A 20,313-nucleotide genomic window follows, 5' to 3' on the forward strand; every position below is an offset into this window, starting at 1 on the left:
CTGTTTACTCGGTGCTTTGTGCTGAACTGTTTGCCTGGAGCTGTGTGTTGGATATTGAGTGTGTTTATTGGAAGCATTTCCCTTCTGATTTACAGGCTGACTTTTGTTGATGGCTCATTACTGAATATGAGAAGGTGAGGTGTAATTATCTGGGAGGTGCAGAGTGTCTGAGGATTCTTACTGATTTCCTATTGTTGAGTTCTGTGTGTGTGTGTTGGGAGCTGGTTATTATCCTGTGGACTGTGAATGGTCAGTTCTGTCTGTGTGTTGGGATCTGGATGTTTCCTGTCTTTTCAAATCCCTCCAAGGCCTTCCAAAAATTTATCTGTGTGAATTTGTCACTAGGCCAAGGCACTGTGATTTTTACATCATCTGCTGCTTCTGCTGACATTCCTTTGTGTGATGTGAGGCTAAACACTTGGCAACAACACTTCTGAGTGGACATTGAGGTTTGAAGTGAATGCTTGATTTCTCTGTTTGTATGAAGGTCTGTAAACTGATCTCTCATCAGGTCAAAATTATTTAACTGACAACGCAAAACAATCTTTGCAAGTTCCTGACTGTGGGGATTTGATCTTTACCTGTAATGGTTACACCTCGGGGAATAAACTTCTGAGAAAATAACAAGCCGAAGATTAATCCCTGTGGTACAACAGGCGTGATTTCATCAAGAAGAAAAGTGTTGGTCAAAAAACTGAACTTCAACACAAGTGAACATCAAACCTGAGGGAGCAGCTCCTGTGTCCTGAGCTCAATTTGGACTTTGATATAATGTGAGGGTGAATTCCATAAACCTCCATTGATCATGTTATAATCATCCAGGATTCAGTTATCAAACAAACATCGTCACCGAGTCACATACAGAGATATTAGGACAGATTACCAAAAATTCCGTCAATGAGGTAAGTTTTAAGGAGCGTCTTAAAAGGAGGAAGGTGAGGTGGAGAGCCGGAGAGGTTTAGGGAGGGAGTTCCAGAGGTTGGGACCGAGGCAGCTGAAGGCACGGAGATACTCAAGAGGCTGGAATTAGAGGAGTGCAGACATATTGGAGAGTTGTAGGGCTGGAGGGGATTACAGAGATAAGGAGGAGAGCCAAGAAGAGATTTGTAAACAAGGATGAGATTGTTAAAAGTGAGGTGTTGCCAGACTGGGAGCAACTACAGACCCTCAGTGAGCACAAGGATGCTGAGTGAATGGGACTTGGTGTGAGTTAGGATACAGGCAGCAGAGTTTTGGACAATCTCAGAAGGTGTCAGACTCTGTGAAAGATGAGGCTGTGGTTGTTACACATGCAGCAATCTTCCCGGTGAAGGTCTGATTTTTCAATTGCAGGCTCCTGGGGTGGAGGCTCACCCATTGGGAGTGGATACAGACATTCCCATGTGGCTGAGGGGAACATGCTCTCCTTTCATTTTAAGGGGATAATTAGCACCGAGATTTAACCCCCAGATTCCTTCCATTTTCCTAAAATGTAACCTTGGATTCCATCCATTTCCCCTATGGTATTAGGGTGTTACATAGGCTGGAGCTATGGATAGTGATGTTCGAGGCTCCAATTTCTTTCCATCACATGGCTGACCAGGAATCTCCCCCGCTCTTACCACCTGTCATTGGTGCGTGTTGGAAGGAGTTACAGGTTGATCTTAAACCTGTTTGGCGGTATTATGAACACACCTTCCTTGGCCATCTAGTCCTGGAGTAGGACTCAAACCCAGAGCTCCTGGCTCAGAGGCAGGGGTTCTACCCACTGCACCACAAGACCTCTCACATTTTCCCTATAACCTGAAATTCCTTTAGTCTCCTAGTGGTTCAGGCCTGGATTTATACAGTTCATCTGAGGGAATGTTCTCCTGTCGGAGCGGCAGCATTGAGAAAGAGCTGTCTCCTTGGAGGGAGAGTACTGAGGGGCTGTTGCCTCGTTAGGGAGGCCGTGCTGAGGGAGAGCTGCCTCCTTGGAGGAGCAGTACTGAGGGACTGTTGCCTCATTGGAGGGGCAATGCTGTGGGAATGTTGCCTCATTGGGGGGGCAGTACTGAGACAGTGTTGCCTCATTGAGGGGCAATACTGAGAGAGTGTTACCTCATTGGAGGGGCAGTACTGAGAGTGTTGCCTCATTGGAGGGGAGGTACTGAGAGACTGTGGCCTCATTGGGGGGCAGTACTGAGGGAGTGTTGCCTCATTGGAGGGGTAGTACTGAGAGAGTGTTACGTCATTAGAGGGGCAGTACTGAGGGAGTGTTGCCTCATTGGAGTGGCAGTACCGAGAGTGTTGCCTCATTGGAGGGGCAGTACTGAGAGAGTGTTGCCTCATTGGAGGGGCAGTACTGAGGGAGTGTTGACTCATTGGAGGGGCAGTACTGAGGGAGTGTTGCCTCATTGGAGGGGCAGTACTGAGAGTGTTGCCCCATTGGGGTGGGGGGGGCAGTACTGAGGGATTATTGCCTCATTGGAGGGGCAATACTGAGGGAGTGTTGCCTCGTTGTGGGGGGAAGTACATAGGAATAGGAGACAACCATACAATGTCTCGAGGATGTTCCACCATTCAGTGAGATCATGGTGCATCTCCGATCTAACCCCATATTCCTGCCCTTTCAACCGGTTCCCGTCCTTGAAGGAAAATATTTGGGTCTTTAGGACAAGCTGAAATTTTTCATGTTCTGATTGTGATTCTACTCTGCAAATTTCAAAATTTATTAAATTCAGTTTCACAACATGGAGTGGTTGAGGTGAATAACATAGATGCCTTTTAAGGGGAAACTAGATAAGCACTTGAAGGAGAGAGGAACAGAAAGATATGCTGATAGGGTGAGAGGAGGCTCGTGTGAAGCCTAAACACCAGCATGGACCAACTGGGCTGAATGGCCTGTTTCTGCACTTTAATTCTATGTATGTAACTTTCCGTGGTTGGATTTGAACTCTCAATCTCTGGGTTGTTAATCCAGCACCATAGCAATTCGGCTGTCATACCTGGAGACACATTTATTGATATTTCTTTTAAAGACTTCTTTAAAGATTTTACCTGAAGGCCTCGGTCTTTCCCAAAAACCTGGGCTTGGATTTGATAGTTTTGCCCAGTGCTGTGGCTGATAGCTGAATTTGGGATGTGCAGTCTGAGCGAGTGCAGTGTATCTAATTTCCCAGGATAAACCAGAACCTTTCAATCAGCTACACTGAAGCAATATTTTCCTTAGCTTCTAGCACTTCCTGCCCAATGTGTTTTCTTCAAATACTTTTGGAAAACAAGGGGAAAAATTGAAAAATCTCCGTTGAATTAGCATTTGTCCCGAGTGTTTTTTATGTTAAACACATACTCTCAGGATAAAACTGGTCTTCACCAGCACGACTCGAGCTCACAGTGAATTGATAGCCCGTTTTACACTCCGCCCAACTGTCTTTTCCATTTTCCTCACGGTGCCTGGGAAAATGGGGGTCTGGGCGGAGGAAAGAAAGTAGCCACATTGTCTGCTCTTGGTCACTATCCAGTATCCCTGCTGGAAACAGAGGGTGTGGGACAGTCAAATGAGGAAAAAGAAAGGACTTGTATCTGATCCCCACACAGGGGAATAACTGCCTGGCACTCACTGTGAAACAGTCTCTAACTGAGGAGTCATCCCCTTCAGCAAAGGAGGAGAGGGAGATGGAGGAAATCATGTTTCCTTTTCCTGTTTTACAGAAGGATTGCACCATACTACACCAGAGCATACAGAGAGGATAGACACCGCAGATAGATCCTGACCATCACCCAAGGAACAACTGCACAACTGTGGGAAGACATCCAGTCCCTTCACAGCATTGCTCAACACAGAGAAGGTTGGACAGTAAAACATCTTGTGGAAATCGGTCGGGTCAGGGGAGCTTTGACATATCATCAGATCTGAAACTGGTCAGTGGTGTGGAACCTTCCATCAGAACCAACCTTTCCGAAGGTTCGGCTGTGGGCGATCGGTCAGGGTGAGGCAGGGAAGAAGTGTGAGTGGCTTCGAGTGTGGTGAGAGCTTCAATCATTCATCGAGCCTCATGAACCACTGACTCCTTCCTACAGGTGAGAGGCTGTTCAAGTGTGAGGTGTGTGAGGAGGACTCCACAGGCTCGTAAGATCCCCTAACACACAAGGTGCATCTGTAAGGAGCACTGTTAACACAAGGGCAGCTACATGGAAGAGAAGCCGTTCAAGTGTGAGATGTGTGATAAAGCTTTTGAGACATCTTTGAGTTTCATGAGACACCAGAGGATTCACATAGGGGAGAAACCCTTCAGGTGTGAGGTGTGTGAAGTGACATTCACCAGTTCCTCCAATCTCCTGAGACACCAGAGGATCCACACAGGAGAGAAACCCTTCAGGTGTGAGGTGTGCAACAAATCATTCTCACAGTCATCGCACCTCCTCGACCACCAACGTATTCACACAGGGGACAAACCATTCAAATGCGAAGTGTGCAACAAAGCTTTCTCGTGGTCATCGGACTGTCATGTACACCAACGTATTCACACCGGGAAGAAACCATTTATGTGCGAGGTTTGTGACAAAGCATTCTCAGATTCATCGGCCCTTCGTGAACACCGACGCATTCACACAGGGGACAAACCATTCAAATGCGAGGTGTGTGACAAATCATTCTCACGGTCATCAGACCTCCGTGTACACCAACGCACACACACAGGGGAGAGACCATTCACATGCGAAGTGTGCGACAAATCATTTGCGCAGTCATCAACCCTCCGTGTACACCAACGCATCCACACAAGGGAGAGACCGTTCCAGTGTGAGGTGTGTAGCAAATCATTCTCACAGTTATCGAAACTCCTGCTCCATCAGACAGTCCACACTGGGGAGACACCGTACAAGTGTGAAACGTGTGCCAAAGCCTTCAGGCAGTTATCAAAGCTCCTGGTGCATCAGAGGATCCACACAGGGGAGAAACCATTTAAGTGCGAGGTATGCGACAAATCATTCTCACAGTCATCTACCCTCCGCAGCCACCAACGCATCCACACTGGGGAGAAACCATTCACATGCGAGGTGTGTGACAAATCATTCTCAGATTCATCGGCCCTCCGGGGACACCGACGCATTCACACAGGGGAAAAACCATTCACGTGTGAGGTGTGTGGTAAATCATTCATGCGGCCATCGGAACTCTGTGTCCACCAACGCATTCACACGGGGGAGAAACCATTCACATGTGAGGTGTGTGGCAAATCATTCTCACGGTCAACAGAGCTCCGTGTCCACCAACGCATTCACACAGGGGAGAAACCTTTCCAGTGTGAGGTGTGTGACAAAGCCTTCATGCAGTTATCAAAGCTCCTGCTTCATAGAAGGATCCACACAGGGGAGAAACCATTCATGTGTGCGGTGTGTGACAAATCATTCTCGCAGTCATCGAGCCTCCGCAGACACCTACGTATTCACACAAGGGAGAAACCATTCATATGTGAGGTGTGTAACAAATCATTCTTGCAGTCTCGAACCCTCCGTGTACACCAACACATTCACATGGAAGTGACCGTCCAAGTGTGAGGAATGTGATAAATACTTCACAAACTTTTCGAAGCTCCTGGTCCATCAGACTGGCCACACAGCGGAGAAACCATTGAAGTGTGGGGTGTGCAACAAATCATTCTTACAGTCATCCAAACTCCTGCTCCATCAGAGGATCCACACAAGGAAGTAGCCATTCAAGTGTGAGGTTTATGATAAAGCTTTCTTGATGACTTTGACTTTGATGTGAGATATTGGTGTGAGTTCTCAAATAAAACCTTCATACAATTGTTGGACTTTCTGGAACATCAGCGAACCCATGTGGGATCTACCGAGGCAAGTTTTACCCAATTTGTCCTCAGAGTGTGACTCTACACAAACTCACTGCAAAGGATGTTCAGTGATATTGGGGCACAGAACAAGAAGCAGCTTTCACTCACATCAAACAACTAGTGAATACCACGCCCGTGCTGAGGTACGATGATGTCAATGATGAAGTCACCCTGCAGTGGGATGCCAGTGAAACAGGACTTGGAGCAACCCTCATGCAGCAAGGACAATTAGTTGTGTTTGTATCCAGAACGTTAACACGAACTGAATGACACTATACACAGATTGAGAAAGAGACCCTGGCTAATGTCTTTCCTTGTGAGCATTTCAACCAGTATGTTTGGGAGAGAGAAAGTGATATTAGAATCTGACCACAAACCATTTCAAAGCATCTTTCTCAAACCGCTTCTAACTGCTCCAAAGCGTTTATGTCACTTCATTTGCAGAGATATCATTTGGAAATGAAAACCTGAATGCTTTAAAGATTATATGTGCAATGCATGTGTAGGTACTGACAAAATCGGAACAGACTAGACTGTTCAAGTGTGATAGTTTTCTTTATGGACTATTTATGTGGTGTAACTTGCAAACAAAAATGGGGATGTTTGGATAAATCCCTTTGTAAACTGTGGCTTCCCATATTCATGTGACCTCTGATGTCATCATATGTAAATAAAAGTTTGAGGGCAGTAACCATTTCACACACCACATGGAACATTGTTTAAAATTCAAATTACTCCAAATATGAACAACATGAGTTTCCTGAAGCTTGGGAAACTGACCGGTGAAACGGAGTCAACTTTGAGCAGCAGATCAGGTGGGGATTTAAACTTGTCATTGTCCCACCTGAATAAAACCTCACTTATTGCAGCTGCTGTCTCAGTTCCCCTGGTAAACGTTTGTCAGAGATTTCTAGTGTGAGAATAGCATTCTTCATCCTTGGAGGCTTTCAAACTGACAACATCAGTGTGGGATGTGTAGCCTTGGATGTGTTTGACAGAAGATCAGACGAGGAAGACCCACAGCATCCAAGGCAGCGATGACGTGCAGTGGTGGGATCAGCATATGCACAGGAGGGAGGGACACACTAGGCAGTTTTGGGGTGGTTAGAAGTAGATTTTAACTAAAGGAGTCAGTTTTTGTATCCTGCATTATTATGTCACTGTATTAAGATTAATTCAAAGCCTTGAATAAGCCTTGATTGAGTTATGTCATTAATATGTTATGTTATCAACAACCTATGTAATCGATGATTTGATTGATGTATGTTTTATTTATCCATATAATAATCAAACAACAGGAATGATTCAATGATTTTGAGTAATGTAAGTTTTAAACTCTCAATTTTGCAAATGCAAGCAGTTTTCAGTTAAAGTATGAGGACATTGAAAGAAAACACCAAGACACTGAGGTATCTAGTCCTAATGAAAAGGGCTTTGTTCCAAATCAGATTAAACCTGGTAGAGTAAAGAAGCCATTGTTCTTCATGGGTGATACGTTGCTGTCCTTTTGAACTGGGTGTCATCAACTTGAAGATGTAATTAAAAACCAATTAAATCAGCTCAGTAACAGTCAGGACCAATGGCCTGGCCAGTCGTGGCCTGACAGTCACTGGGGTGAGAATCAGAAAAGAACAGAAATATGAAGACTTGCAAAATCTAAAAGGTTGCAAGGGAAAGGCTAAGCCTTAACAAGGCACTAAAACAAATTTTAATAAATGTGTCTCCAGGTTTGGCAGCTGAATTGCTCTGGTGCTGGATTAACAACCCAGAGATTGAGAGTTCAAATCCAACCACGGAAAGTTACATACATAGAATTACAGTGCAGAAACAGGCCATTCGGCCCAGTTGGTCCATGCTGGTGTTTATGCTTCACACGAGCCTCCTCTCACCCCTCATCATCTCACCCGATCATCATATCCTTCTGTTCCTTTCTCCCTCATGTGTAGTTTCCCCTTAAAGACACCTATGCTATTTACCTCAAGTAGTGAAATGAACTTAAAAAAAAGAAATTTGCTGAATAGAATCGAAATAAAAGCATGAAGTCTTTCAGGTTGTCCTAAAAACACAAGTATTGTCCTTCAGGGAAGGGAACCTGCTACACCTGCCTGAGGGACACATTGATGGAAAAAGTATACCAGCCCACAGTGCTATTGGCCAATATATTGTGTAGAGGACTCTTACTGTAGGCTCCTGAGTGTTTTAATGAAGATGAACACACTATGCTGCAAATCAAGTAGTTTGGGTTAAGTGTAAAAATTAATTTATTGTGAGTTATAAATCTATACGGAAGATTGCTAGAACATTGGACAAGCAAGAATTCAGCTGACACCAAAATTTGACTCCACCAAAAGAACAAAGCATTTGACAGCAGCTCAATCTTAACCAGAACCTGAAATTAATCTTGGAAGAATGTAAGATGAACCTATCACACCATATTACATCGAGGTATGATTGGCTGAGGGAACTCAGGTCTGTGGAGACTCACCCCCACTCCCTCACCATACTCAGGATAGTAGTCCTCCCAGACGGGAGAGTACAAACATTACCCATGGTATTCGTCAAATACCCGTCACCTGAAGAGGATCTGTTTATAATTCACATCCCCAACGGAACCAGTGTCCAATTCTACCCCATAGCCACTCCTGAGAGCTGGCTCACTTTACTAACACACAGACAGAGGTTTCCTTAAAATCCAACCACGGAAAGTTACATTCATAGAATTGCAGTGCAGAAATAGGCCATTCGGCCCAATTGGTCTATGCAGGAGTTGTGCTTCAGACGAGCCTCCTCTCACTCCTCTTTATCTCACCTTATCAGCATAACCTTTTGTTCCTTTCTTCCACATGTGCTTATCTAGTTTCCAGCGAGAGGCCGGCAGGGATGTCTGGTAAGGGGATATGGATCATTCCCAATCACTTTCCAGTCACAGAATGACAATCCTAATACAGAGTCACTCACGGAGCAGTGTTACTTCGCAATTCACAGACACACTCCTGAGCACTCGGTCAATCTCTGTACCTATCCCTTCATCCCCATACCCCTCACTTCTGTGCACCTCTACGGTGCATGTGCTGATCCCACCACTGCACATCATCGCTGCCTTGGATGCTGTGGGTCTTGCTCTTCTGATCTGCTGTCAAACACATCAGAGGCTACATATCCCACACTGATGATGTTGTCAGTTTGAAAGCCTCTGAGGATGAAGAATGCTATTCCCACACTAGAAATCACTGTCAAACGTTTACTAGGGGGAGACAGCTGCTGCAATAATGAGGTTTTATTCAGATGCGACAATGACAAGTTTAAATCCTCACCTGATGTGCTGCTCAAAGTTGTCTCCGTTTCTCTGGTCAGTTTCCCAAGCTCCAGAAAACTCATGTTACTCCAGGAATATTTGGATTGGCTGTGAGAGACGTCAATCAGAGAGGCCACCCACTCTGCCCATTCCCTCCTCTTCCTGTTCCACAGCTGCTTCACTTCCTGTACGAACTGAAAGTGAGGAGATGGTGAGTGAAGGAGCAGAATTTATAATAATTACATCACATAATATCACACTAATGTTCAGGCAGTCTGACTATCCTGTGGGGAATCAGCTGTGGAAATGCCCCTTATGCTGTGTGAGAAGATCCAGCTGAGAGAGCTGTTTGCTCAGTGCTTTGTGCTGAACTGTTTGACTGGAGCTGTGTGTTGGATATTGAATGTGTTTAGTGGAAGCATTTCCCTTCTGATTTACAGGCTGACTTTTGTTGATGGGTCATTACTGAATATAGGAAGATGAGGTGTAATTATCTAGGAGGTGCAGAGTATCTGAGGATTCTTACTGATTTCCTATTGTTGAGTTCTGTCTGTGTGTTGAGATCTGGATATTTTCTGCCTTTTCAAATCCTTCCAAAACCTCCCACCATCCTATCTCTGTAACAAAATTAAAACTTGCATTTATATTGAGCCTTTCACAACCACCAGATGTCCCAAAGTTCTTTACAGCCAGTACTTTTGAAGTGTGGTCACTGTTGGAATGTAGGAAAGTGGCAGCCAATGTGTACACAGCAAGCTCCCACAAACAGCAGTGTGATAATGACCAGATAATCTTTTTAGTGGTGTTGATTGAGGGACTAAGTTTGATCAGGACACAGGCATAAGTCCCCTGTTCTTCAAAATTGTGCCATGGGATCTTTTGGATCCGCCTTAAAGAGAGAAGGGACCTTAGTTTAACATTCAATCTGAAATACGGTACCTCTAACAGCACAGCACTCCCTCACCACTGCACTGGAGTGTCAACCTCAGTGCTCACCTCCTCGAGTGGGACTTGAACCCACAACCTTCTGACTCAGAGGTGAGAGCGCTATCTCTAGAGCTAAGTTTGAAAATCAATTCAGCCCTACAAACCTCTAAGACTTCTGCACTCCTTCACTTTTAGTCTCTTGAGCATCTGCAATTTTAATCGTTCCACCATTGGTGGCCGTGCCTTCAGCTGCCTGGGCCCTAAGCTCTGGAATTCCCTCACTAAATCTCTCCATCTCTCTACTCACTAAATCTCTCCATCTCTCTACCTCTCTCCCCTTCTTTAAAATACTTTTAAAACCTACCTTTTTGATCAAGTGTTTGGTCATCTCTCCAAATATCTCCATATATGACTCGCTGTCAAATGTTGTCTGATAATTCACCTTGAAGTGTTTTGGGACCTTTTACAATGTTAACACCCTGAGTACAGGTAAATTCCCCTAGTCACTGCCTGAGTACTGGGTAATCTCTTCTCCCACTCTCTTCTTTTCCTCTGTCGTGTGTCCCCTCTCTCTCCTGTGCCCCTTCTCGCTCTTGTTTCCTTCTCCTGTCTCCCTGTCTCTGTTCCATATACTGATCCCGCCACTCTACGTCATCGCTGTGGGTTTTCATGTTCTGATCTACTGTTCTGCGTTCAGTAGTTCGAATCTAAAAAGTGTGCACCTAAGCAGCTGTCAAGTGGGCGGGGCTGGAATTGGAGGTGCGCACCTGTAAATCCCAGCCCGGACGGCGGGAACCAGGTTTGCAGCCGTTTAACCCCCTTTACCCCATCCCCCCTCCTTCACCCCCACTTCTCCAGCCCCCATCTCACCTCCTTCACCCTGTCCCCCTCCTTCACCCTCCTATTCCCCTCCCTCAGCCCCATCCCCCTCCTTCATCCTCCCTCCTTCAATCTCCCCTCCTTCAGCCCCCCCTCCCTCCATCTCAGACGCCCATCAACTTGGTTAAATGGATAACATGGGACTACATTCTACATTGGTTTTCTGTGTCTGGTGAGAGACTGTTTTCTCCAGACTGTGGAGTAAAAGTAGAAAAGTTTGACTCTCTCAGTTTTGAATCCATCTCCCTTACTGGTGCTGAAGGGCCTGTCCTCCATTTAGCCCCTGCCCCAGTTAAGATTGTAGATCTAAGGTGCTCCGCTCCATGGCCCGGTCCTCAAATCATTTCTCTCCCTCTTGAAGCTGTCTGCTTGCCATTCCTTTACTACTAGTTTTCTGTTTTGTCTGGTGGTGAGGGGCATTTCTTTCTGACTCCAGGTAAAATGGGACAGATTGTAAGAGACCCTCTGTGAATCTGACATCAGGTCATCAGATGGTTTTACACAGGGGCAGCGTGTGGATGAGAAATAGGAGGATAGAGCCTTGGTTGGACACCAGAGCGATGAGGGTGGGAAGATTAACCATTGCAGGAGATTCTCTGGTTACAACTGAAGAGGCAAAAGTGGGCCAAGTGATAACAGTCCCACTCACTGGACACAAGCCCTTGGAGAAAGCAGATGGTCTGTTTCTGTGCTTTTAAAACTGGAATGAAAACAAAAAACTGCTGGAAATACTCAGCAGATCAGACAGTATCTGTGGACAGAAACAGAGTTAATATTTCAGCTCAAGATGACCTTTCATCAGAAACAAGGTTGGATTTTGGGTGGCTCTTCCTGTTGTTAGAGAGCACCGGTCCTGCTCTTACTCCATGCCCAGCCACCACCCCAACCCCAGTTTTCACCAGCACCACCCTCTCTCTCACCAGCACTGGCCCGCCTTCTGCCATGGTCCCCTTGGAATCAGTCTCCAAATGACACTCTCCAAGTCACAGTGTTGCTCTACAAGCACAGACTTACTCTTAAATTCACTCCCCGAGTCAGACGCACTCACTGAGAGTCACTCCTAAAGCACTGTCTCAATCTTCTCTCCCACTCTCTGTTTCTCCTTCCCATGCTCCTCTGTCTCATGTGCCTCTCTGTCCTGCGCCTCTCTTCTCCTGTTTCCCCCCCCTTTTCTCCTGTGTCCCTCTCTCCTGTGCATATGCTGATCCCACTATAGCACATCATCCGCTGCCCTGGATGCTGTGGGTCTTCCTCTTCTGATCTGCTGTCGAACACATTTGAGGCTACACATCCCACACTGATGTCAGTTTGAAAGCCTCTGAGGATAAAGAATGCTATTCCCACACTAGAAATCTCTGTCAAATCTCTGTTTACCAGGGAAACTGAGACAGCAGCTGCAATAAGTGAGATTTTATTCAGATGGGACAATGACAAGTTTAAATCTCCACCTGATCTGCTGCTCAAAGTCACCTCCGTTCACCGGTCAGTTTCCCAAGCTTCAGGAAACTCAGATAAAAGCAAAAAACTGCGGATGCTGGAAATCCTAAACAAAAACAAAAATAGTTGGAAAAACTCAGCAGGTCTGACATCATCTGCGAAGAGGGATACAGTCGATGATTCGAGTCCATATGACTCTTCATCAGAACTAAGGAAATGGAGAAATTAGGTGAAATATAAGCTGGTTGAGGGGGGTGGGACAGGTAGAGCTAGATAGAGGGCCAGTGATAGGGGGAGGCAAAGAAGAGATTTCCAAAGATGTCATAAACAAAAGGACAAAGGGAGGTTGATGGTGGTGATATTATCTAAGGAATGTGCTAATGGGGACATTAAGGGTAGCAAGCAGGTCAAGCAAGTGGCAGATGGCCTAGTGGGGGTGGGGTGGCAGGAAGGGATCGAAATGGGCTAAAAGGTGGAGATAAAATAATACATCGAAATAAATTTAAAAATAGGTGGGAAAAGAAAAATATACTTTAAAAAAATATAAATTATTGGAAAATGCGGGATTGGAATTCATATTGAGTTCAACAACTTCAGATCATGAACTCTCTCCTCCATCCTCACCCCCTTTCCGATCCCCCTTTTTTCTAATAATTATTATATCTTTTAGATGTATATTTTTCTTTTCCCACCTATTTCTATTATTATTTTTAAATTCATTTCCATCCATTGTTTTAACTCCACCTTTTAGCCCATTTCAATCCCTTCCCCCCAACCCATCCCCACTAGGGCCATCTGTCACTAGCTTGTCCTGCTTTCTACCCTTAATGTCCTTTTGTCTATGACATCTTTGGCAATCTCTTCTTTGCCTCTATTTCCTTAGTTCAGGAAACTCAAGTTGCCGAAGAAATATTTGGATTGGCTGTGAGAGACGTCAATCAGAGAGCCCCACCCACTCTGCCCATTCCCTCCCCTTCCTCTTCCACAGCTGGTTCACTTCCTGTAGGGACTCAAAACCAAGTCAGGAGACGGTGAGTGAAGGAATACAATTTATAATAATTACATCACATAATATCCACACTAATCTTCAGGCAGCCTGACTATCCTGTGGGGAATCAGCTGTGGAAATGCCCCTTATGCTGTGTGAGAAGATCCAGCTGAGAGAGCTGTTTACTCGGTGCTTTGTGCTGAACTGTTTGCCTGGAGCTGTGTGTTGGATATTGAGTGTGTTTATTGGAAGCATTTCCCTTCTGATTTACAGGCTGACTTTTGTTGATGGCTCATTACTGAATATGAGAAGATGAGGTGTAATTGTCTGGGAGGTGCAGAGACACATTTATTGAAATGTCTTTTAATGCCTTCTTTAAAGATTTTACCTGAAGGCCTAGGCCTTTCCCTAAAGCCTGGGCTTGGATTTGATATTTTTGCCCAGTGCTGTGGCTGACAGCTGAATTTGGGATGTGCAGTCTGAGCGAGTGCAGTGTATCTAATTTCCCAGGATAAACCAGAACCCTTCAATCAACTACACTGAAGCAACATTTTCCTTTGCTTCTAGCACTTCCTGCTCAGTGTGTTTTCTTCAAATTTCAAAATCTCCATTGAATTAACATTTCTCCTGAGCGTTTTTTACGTTAAACGCATACTCTAAGGGTAAAACTGGTCTTCACCAGCTTGACTCGAGCTCATAGTGAATTGATAGCCCGTTTTACACTCCACCCGACTGTCTTTTCCATTGTCCTCACGGTCCGTGGGAAGAAGGGGACTGGGCGGAGGAAAGAAAGTAGCCACATTGTCTGCTCCTGGTCACTATCCAGTGTCCCTGCTGGAAACAGAGGGTGTGTGACAGTCACGTGAGGAAAAAGAAAGGACTTGTATCTGATCCCCCACACAGGGGAATAGCAGACTGGCATTCACTGTGGGACAGTCACTAACTGAGGAGTCAGCCACTTCAGCAAAGGATGTGAGGGAGTTGGAGGAAATCATGTTTCCTTTTCCTATTTTACAGAAGGATTGCACTGTACTACACCAGAGAATACAGAGAGGATTGACACTGCAGATAGATCCTGACCATCACCCAAGGAACAACTGCACAACTGTGGGAAGACATCCAATCCCTTCACAGAATTGCTCAACACAGAGACGGTTGGACAGTGAAACCATCATCTGGAAATCGGTTGGGTCAGATCTGAAACTGGTCAGTGGTGTGGAACCTTTCATCAGAACCAACCTTTCCGAAGGTTTGGCTGTGGATGATCAGTCAGGGTGAGGCTGGGAAGAAGTGTGAGTGGGCTGCAAGTGTGGTGAGAGCTTCAATCATTCATCAAGCCTCATGAACCACTGACTCATTCCTACAGGTGAGAGGCTGTCAAAGTGTGAGTTGCGAGAGGAGGGCTCCAGAGACTCACATGATCTGCTGACACAGAAGGTAGAACTGGTATGACCACTGTGAACACAAGGGCAGATACATGGAAGAGAAACCCTTCAAGTGTGAAGTTTGAGATAAAGCTTTTTTGGTGTCTTCGAGCATGCTGAGATATCAGAAGAATCACACCAGGGACAAACCTTTCAGGTGTGACGTTTGTGAGATGTCTTTCACAGAGTCGTCTGATCTCCTGAGGCACCAGAGTAGTCACACAGAGGAGAAACTGTTCACATGCGAAGTGTATGACAAATCATTCTCAGGGTCATCATCCCTCCACATACACCAACAGTCCAGGGAGAAACTGTTCATGTGTGAGGTGTGCAACAAATCATTCTTTGAGTCATCGACCCTCCACAAACATCAACGCATTCACACTGGGGAGAAGCCATTCACATGTGAGGTGTGTGACAAATCATTTTCGCAGTCATCGACCCTCCGTGTACACCAACACATTCACGCAGGGGAGAAACCTTTCCCATGTGGATTATGCAACAAATCATTCCCAAGTTCATCACAATTCCTCATGCACCAGCACATACACACAGGGGAGAAACCATTCACGTGTGACGTGTGCAACAAATCTTTCTTAAATTCATCATCCCTCCATCAACACCAACGCATTCACACAGGGGAGAAACCATTCACGTGTGAGATGTGTGACAAATCATTCTCCAAATCATGGAATCTCCACATACACCAACGCATTCACACAGGGGAGAAACCATTCACATGTGAGGTGTGCGACAAGTCATTCTCTCAGTTAGCGAGTCTCCGCATACACCAACGCAGTCACACAGGGGAGAAACCATTCACATGCAAGGTATGCAACAAATCATTCTCGCAGTCATCAAACCTCCATATACACCAACGCATTCACACAGGGGAGAAACCATTCACTTGCAAGGCATGCAACAAATCATTCTCGCAGTTAATGACCCTCCATGGACACCAACGCATTCATACTGGGGAGAAACCATTCATATGTGAGGTGTGCGACAAATCATTCTCCAAGTCATCAACCCTCCGCGCACATCAATGCATTCACACAGGGAAGAAACCCTTCCCATGCAGGTTGTGCAACAAGTCATTCTCAAATTCATTGCAATTCCTCACGCACCAACACAAACATACTGGGGAGAAACCATTCGCATGCGAGGTGTGCAACAAATCATTCTTAAATTCATCATCCCTCCACGCACACCAACGCATTCACACAGGGGAGAAACCATTCACATGCAAGGTGTGCGACAAATCATTCTCACAGTTAGCGACCCTCCGCATACATCAACGTATTCACACAGGAGAGAAACCATTCACGTGCAAGGTGTGCGACAAATCTTTCACACAGTCATCGAACCTTCGTGCTCACCACCGCATTCACACAGGGGAGAAACCGTTCATATGCAAGGTGTGCGATAAATCATTCTCGCAGTTAGCAACCCTCCGCAACCACCAACGCATTCACATGGGAGAAACCATTTACATATGAGGTGTGCGACAAATTATTCTCGCAGTTAACGAGCCTCTTAGTCCATTGGAGGATTGACACAGGAGAAAACCTTCAGAGGTGTGTGACCAGGCTTTCACACAGTCAGTGGATCTTCTGGTCCATCAATACACTCACACAGGGGAGAAACCCTATCAGTGTGAATTGTTAAGCCTGCACACCACCTGGAACATCAGCAAACTCACATGAGATTCACCTCCTGAGACACCAGAGGATCCACACGGGAGAAACTCTTCAGGTGTGAGGTGTGACCAAGTCTTCACACAGTTAGCAAACCTCAGTATACACCAGCCTTTTTGCATAAAGAAGTAACCCACAAATTGTGAGTTGTGTGGTAAAGCTTTCTTGCTTGACCCCCCGGGGCACCAGCAGAAACTCTTTAGGTGCAATATTTGTGAGCAGGCTTGTGCCCACTTTTCCGATCTCCTGAAGCACCAGAGGATCCACACTGGTGAGAAACCATTCAGGTATCAGGTGTGTGACAAGGTTTTCATAGTCAGTGTATCTCCTGGTCGATCAACACACTCACACAGGGGAGAAACTCTATCGGTGTGAGTTCTGTAATAAAGCTTAATTATAATCTAATAATTATAATATAATCTATAATAATACTTCAAACAGTTGTTGGTCCTTCTGGAACATCAGTGAACCCACATGGAAGACAAACCGTTCCAGTGTGATGTGTGACAGGATTGTTTCACCGACTCCTCTCTTGTCTCCACACTGGGTCACCTGCTTCCATTACACTGAGAGTTGTCTGTGTTGTTTACCCTCCAGTGCTTACACAGGGGAGCTGTCATTCTAAAGCACTGTCTGTCTCAGCAGTGTCTGTCTTGAACCTCTTTCACCATCAGTCCAATTGTTTTGAGAAGGCTAATTTAACCTTTGACCAGATCGTCAAACATCACCAAATGAAGACATCAGTATGTATAGAAACTCCTGCTTATGCACAGATGTCACTGTGTCTCTGGGAGGATTTCCTCAGCCACAGGAAGTAGGTGATTCAGGAGAATGTGTGTCAGGATTTGCCCTGCTCTGGACAAGAGGAAAATACCTCAATAGTTTCCACAGTGTGATCTATTTACCTTCTGGAAGATAGTTACAATTATCACATTCCTGAAGTCGGAGGGAGTTCCTTTTCCTCCCAAATCTGGAGAATGAGTTCATGGAGTCTTGATGTGAGCAGAAGCCCATCAGCTTTGAAGACCTCAGCTAGAATACCATCGGGGCCACAGACTTTGTTGTTTTTCATCTGTTTGATTGTTTGTTGCAGCTCTCCCATCGATGGTGATTCACCCATGGATTCTACCACAGGCACTGGGCAATAGACTATCAGCTGCCACTGTGGATTCATAGTTGAGGAGTTGTTCAACATGTTCTTTCCAATGTTAACAGATGGCATTGTCATCCTTAAGAAGAGAAACACCATCCTGTGAATAAAGGGGATTTTTTCCATTTGACCTCAGTCTATAGATGACCCTGATGAGTTCAGAATAGATTTGTATGTCGTGATGATCAGATTGTTGGATCTCTCAGGCTTTCTCTTCCTACCATATGTCCTTTATCTTCCGGATTTGTCTTTGGGTGTCAGACTTGAGCTGTTGAAATGCTGCCTTCTTGAGTTGTGACCTTGGGTTGTTCTGCCAGACAATGAAGGCTGATTGTTTTTGTTCCAGGAGGTCATATATTTGAGCGTCTTGTTCGTCGAGCCAGTCCTGGCGATGACGATGCTCAAACCCAATGGTCTGGACACAGGAGTTTAGTACAGCTGACTTTATTTGATCTCTCTGTTCGGGAATTGAGTTGGATGTGTAAAGATTTTCCAGATTGGTCATGAGCTGCACCTGGAATTCCTCTCTTCAGCCGTGCTGTTTTAGGGCTGAGACATTGATCTTCTTCCTCTTGGACTTTTGGACCTTCAGATGTCTTGGTGCTGGGTGGATGTTCATCACCGATTGAACAAGTCGATGATCTGTCCAGCAGGCAGCAGTCCCCTACATGGATCGAGTGATGCAAACATCACTTAAAACTTTGACTTGGCTTTAGACCTTCCAGAGGAACCTCCAACATGGTATTTGTTTCCAGACAAATCCAAGAAGAAAATCGGGAACAACACCAGGAACTCTTCATTACATTAATCGATGTGACCAAAGCATTTGACTCAGTAAATCGTGAGGCTCTGTGGATTGTGCTCCAACGATTTGGATGTCCAAGAAACTTCATCACAATCCTGCAATTGCTTCATGATGATATGACTGCAACTGTCTTGAGCGGGAAACAGAAGCCTTCAAAATCCAGACTGGTGTCAAGCAAGGCTGTGTGATAGCCCCCATTCTATTTACAATCTACCTGACAGTGGCTATTCACCTCATCGAAGATCAACTGCCTTCTGGTGTCAGTATTAAATACCATTAAGATGGGAAACTCATTTACCTCAGTCGTCTCCACGCCAAAACTAAACTGACCACCATCATAGATACACATGAACTACAATTTGCAGGTGACTGCAGTTTCATTGTCCACTCTGCGCCAGATTTACACAGAAACCACTCTCGATCTCTTCAATTCTGCATGTGTTTGCATGATGGAAACGAGCTCCATTTTGTGTCACTGAAGTTACATTGGTCAGTGTCACTTCCGACCATTGGAATTGGGAGCCTGACTAAAGCACAGGATTTTAAAGAAACTTTTGTAGCATTCTGAGAGAGTTTCCCCTGATGTGAGTGTGTGTGTGTGTTAGTAAAGTGAGCCAGCTCTCAGGAGTGGCAATGGGGTAGAATCAGACCCTGCTTTCGTTGGTGATGTGAATTATAGATAGATCCTCTTCAGGTGATGAGTGTTTGACTAATACCATGGGGAATGTTTGTACTCTACTGTCTGGGAGGACTGCTCTCCTGAGTATGGTGAGGGAGTGGGGTGAGTCTCTACAGTCCTGAGTTCCCTCAGCCCATCATATCTCGATGTAATAACGGTGTGATATGTTCACCTTACACTCTTCCAAGATTCATTTCATGTTCTGGGAAAGATCTTGAGTCATTTTCAAATGCTTTGTTATTTTGTTTGATTCAAAGTTTGATGTAAGTTAAATATTGTGTTGTTGTTTGCTGGTTTATCAATCTTATGTGTTGATTTATAACTCACAATAAATTCATTTGTTTAGTTATCTTCGCTCAAATTCTATGTTTTGTCAGCATGGTGTGTCCCTATTCACTGAAACACTCAGGAGCCTACAGTAAGAGTCCTGTACACAATATCAATGTCACTGTGGGCTGGTTTAATTTCTCCATCAATGGTTTATAATTTCCAGTTCACAGGAAGCATAATATTTCCCTAAGAAAGAAAATTTTGCATTGATATATCGACTTCCATGAATTCAGGGCATCCAAAAGCACTTTACAGACAATGAAGTACTCACTGTTGTGATGCAGGAAGCTAGCAGCCAATTTGTGCACTGCAAGCATCCAGAAAACAACAATATGATAATGACAATATAATCTGTTTTTGTGACATTGATTGCACTATCCATATGGGCCAGGACATCAGAGATAACGCCCCTGCTCTTCTACAATGACTTTACTGTCACCTGAGAGGGCTGCGAGACCTTGGTTTAACTCATCTGAAAGATGGTACCGCTGACAGTGCAGCACTCCCTCAGTATTGCACTGGTGTGTCAGGCTCAGTGTTCAAGTCTCTGGGGTGAAACTTGAACCTACAACCTTCTGACTCAGAGATGAGAGTGCTAACTAAGCCATGACGGACAATAACTTATAATATTTATGTTGTATTAGATTCAGTTTCCAAGGGATTGTCTTCAATCACTACTGCTGATTAACCATTCTGCTTTCATTCACTCATGAAAGTTCTATTGTTTAGGCACAGTTCTAACAGTCTGTCAGGAATAATTAGGCTTTTTGAACCTGTTTTCAAATCCCTCCATGGCCTCTCTCCTCCCTATCTCTGTAATCTCTCCCACCCCTCGGTACTGCACTGGAGTGTCAGCCATGATTTTTTGTGCACAAGTCCTGGAGTGGGA

General features: G+C 45.1%; 2 protein-coding genes and 1 pseudogene across 2 annotated transcripts in view; 2 read left to right on the forward strand and 1 right to left on the reverse strand.

Annotated features, from left to right (window-relative positions):
* LOC144695222 (uncharacterized) overlaps window positions 1–20,313 on the reverse strand; it is a 579,912-nt gene that overhangs the window by 66,275 nt on the left and 493,324 nt on the right. The window lies entirely within an intron of this gene.
* Window positions 1–20,313, forward strand: part of LOC144695213 (uncharacterized) — a 288,845-nt gene that overhangs the window by 44,164 nt on the left and 224,368 nt on the right. The window lies entirely within an intron of this gene.
* Window positions 3,940–16,741, forward strand: LOC144695287 (uncharacterized; annotated as a pseudogene).

The sequence above is a fragment of the Cetorhinus maximus genome, chromosome 21 (genome assembly GCF_964194155.1).
Source record: "Cetorhinus maximus chromosome 21, sCetMax3.hap1.1, whole genome shotgun sequence".
NCBI lineage: Eukaryota > Metazoa > Chordata > Chondrichthyes > Lamniformes > Cetorhinidae > Cetorhinus > Cetorhinus maximus.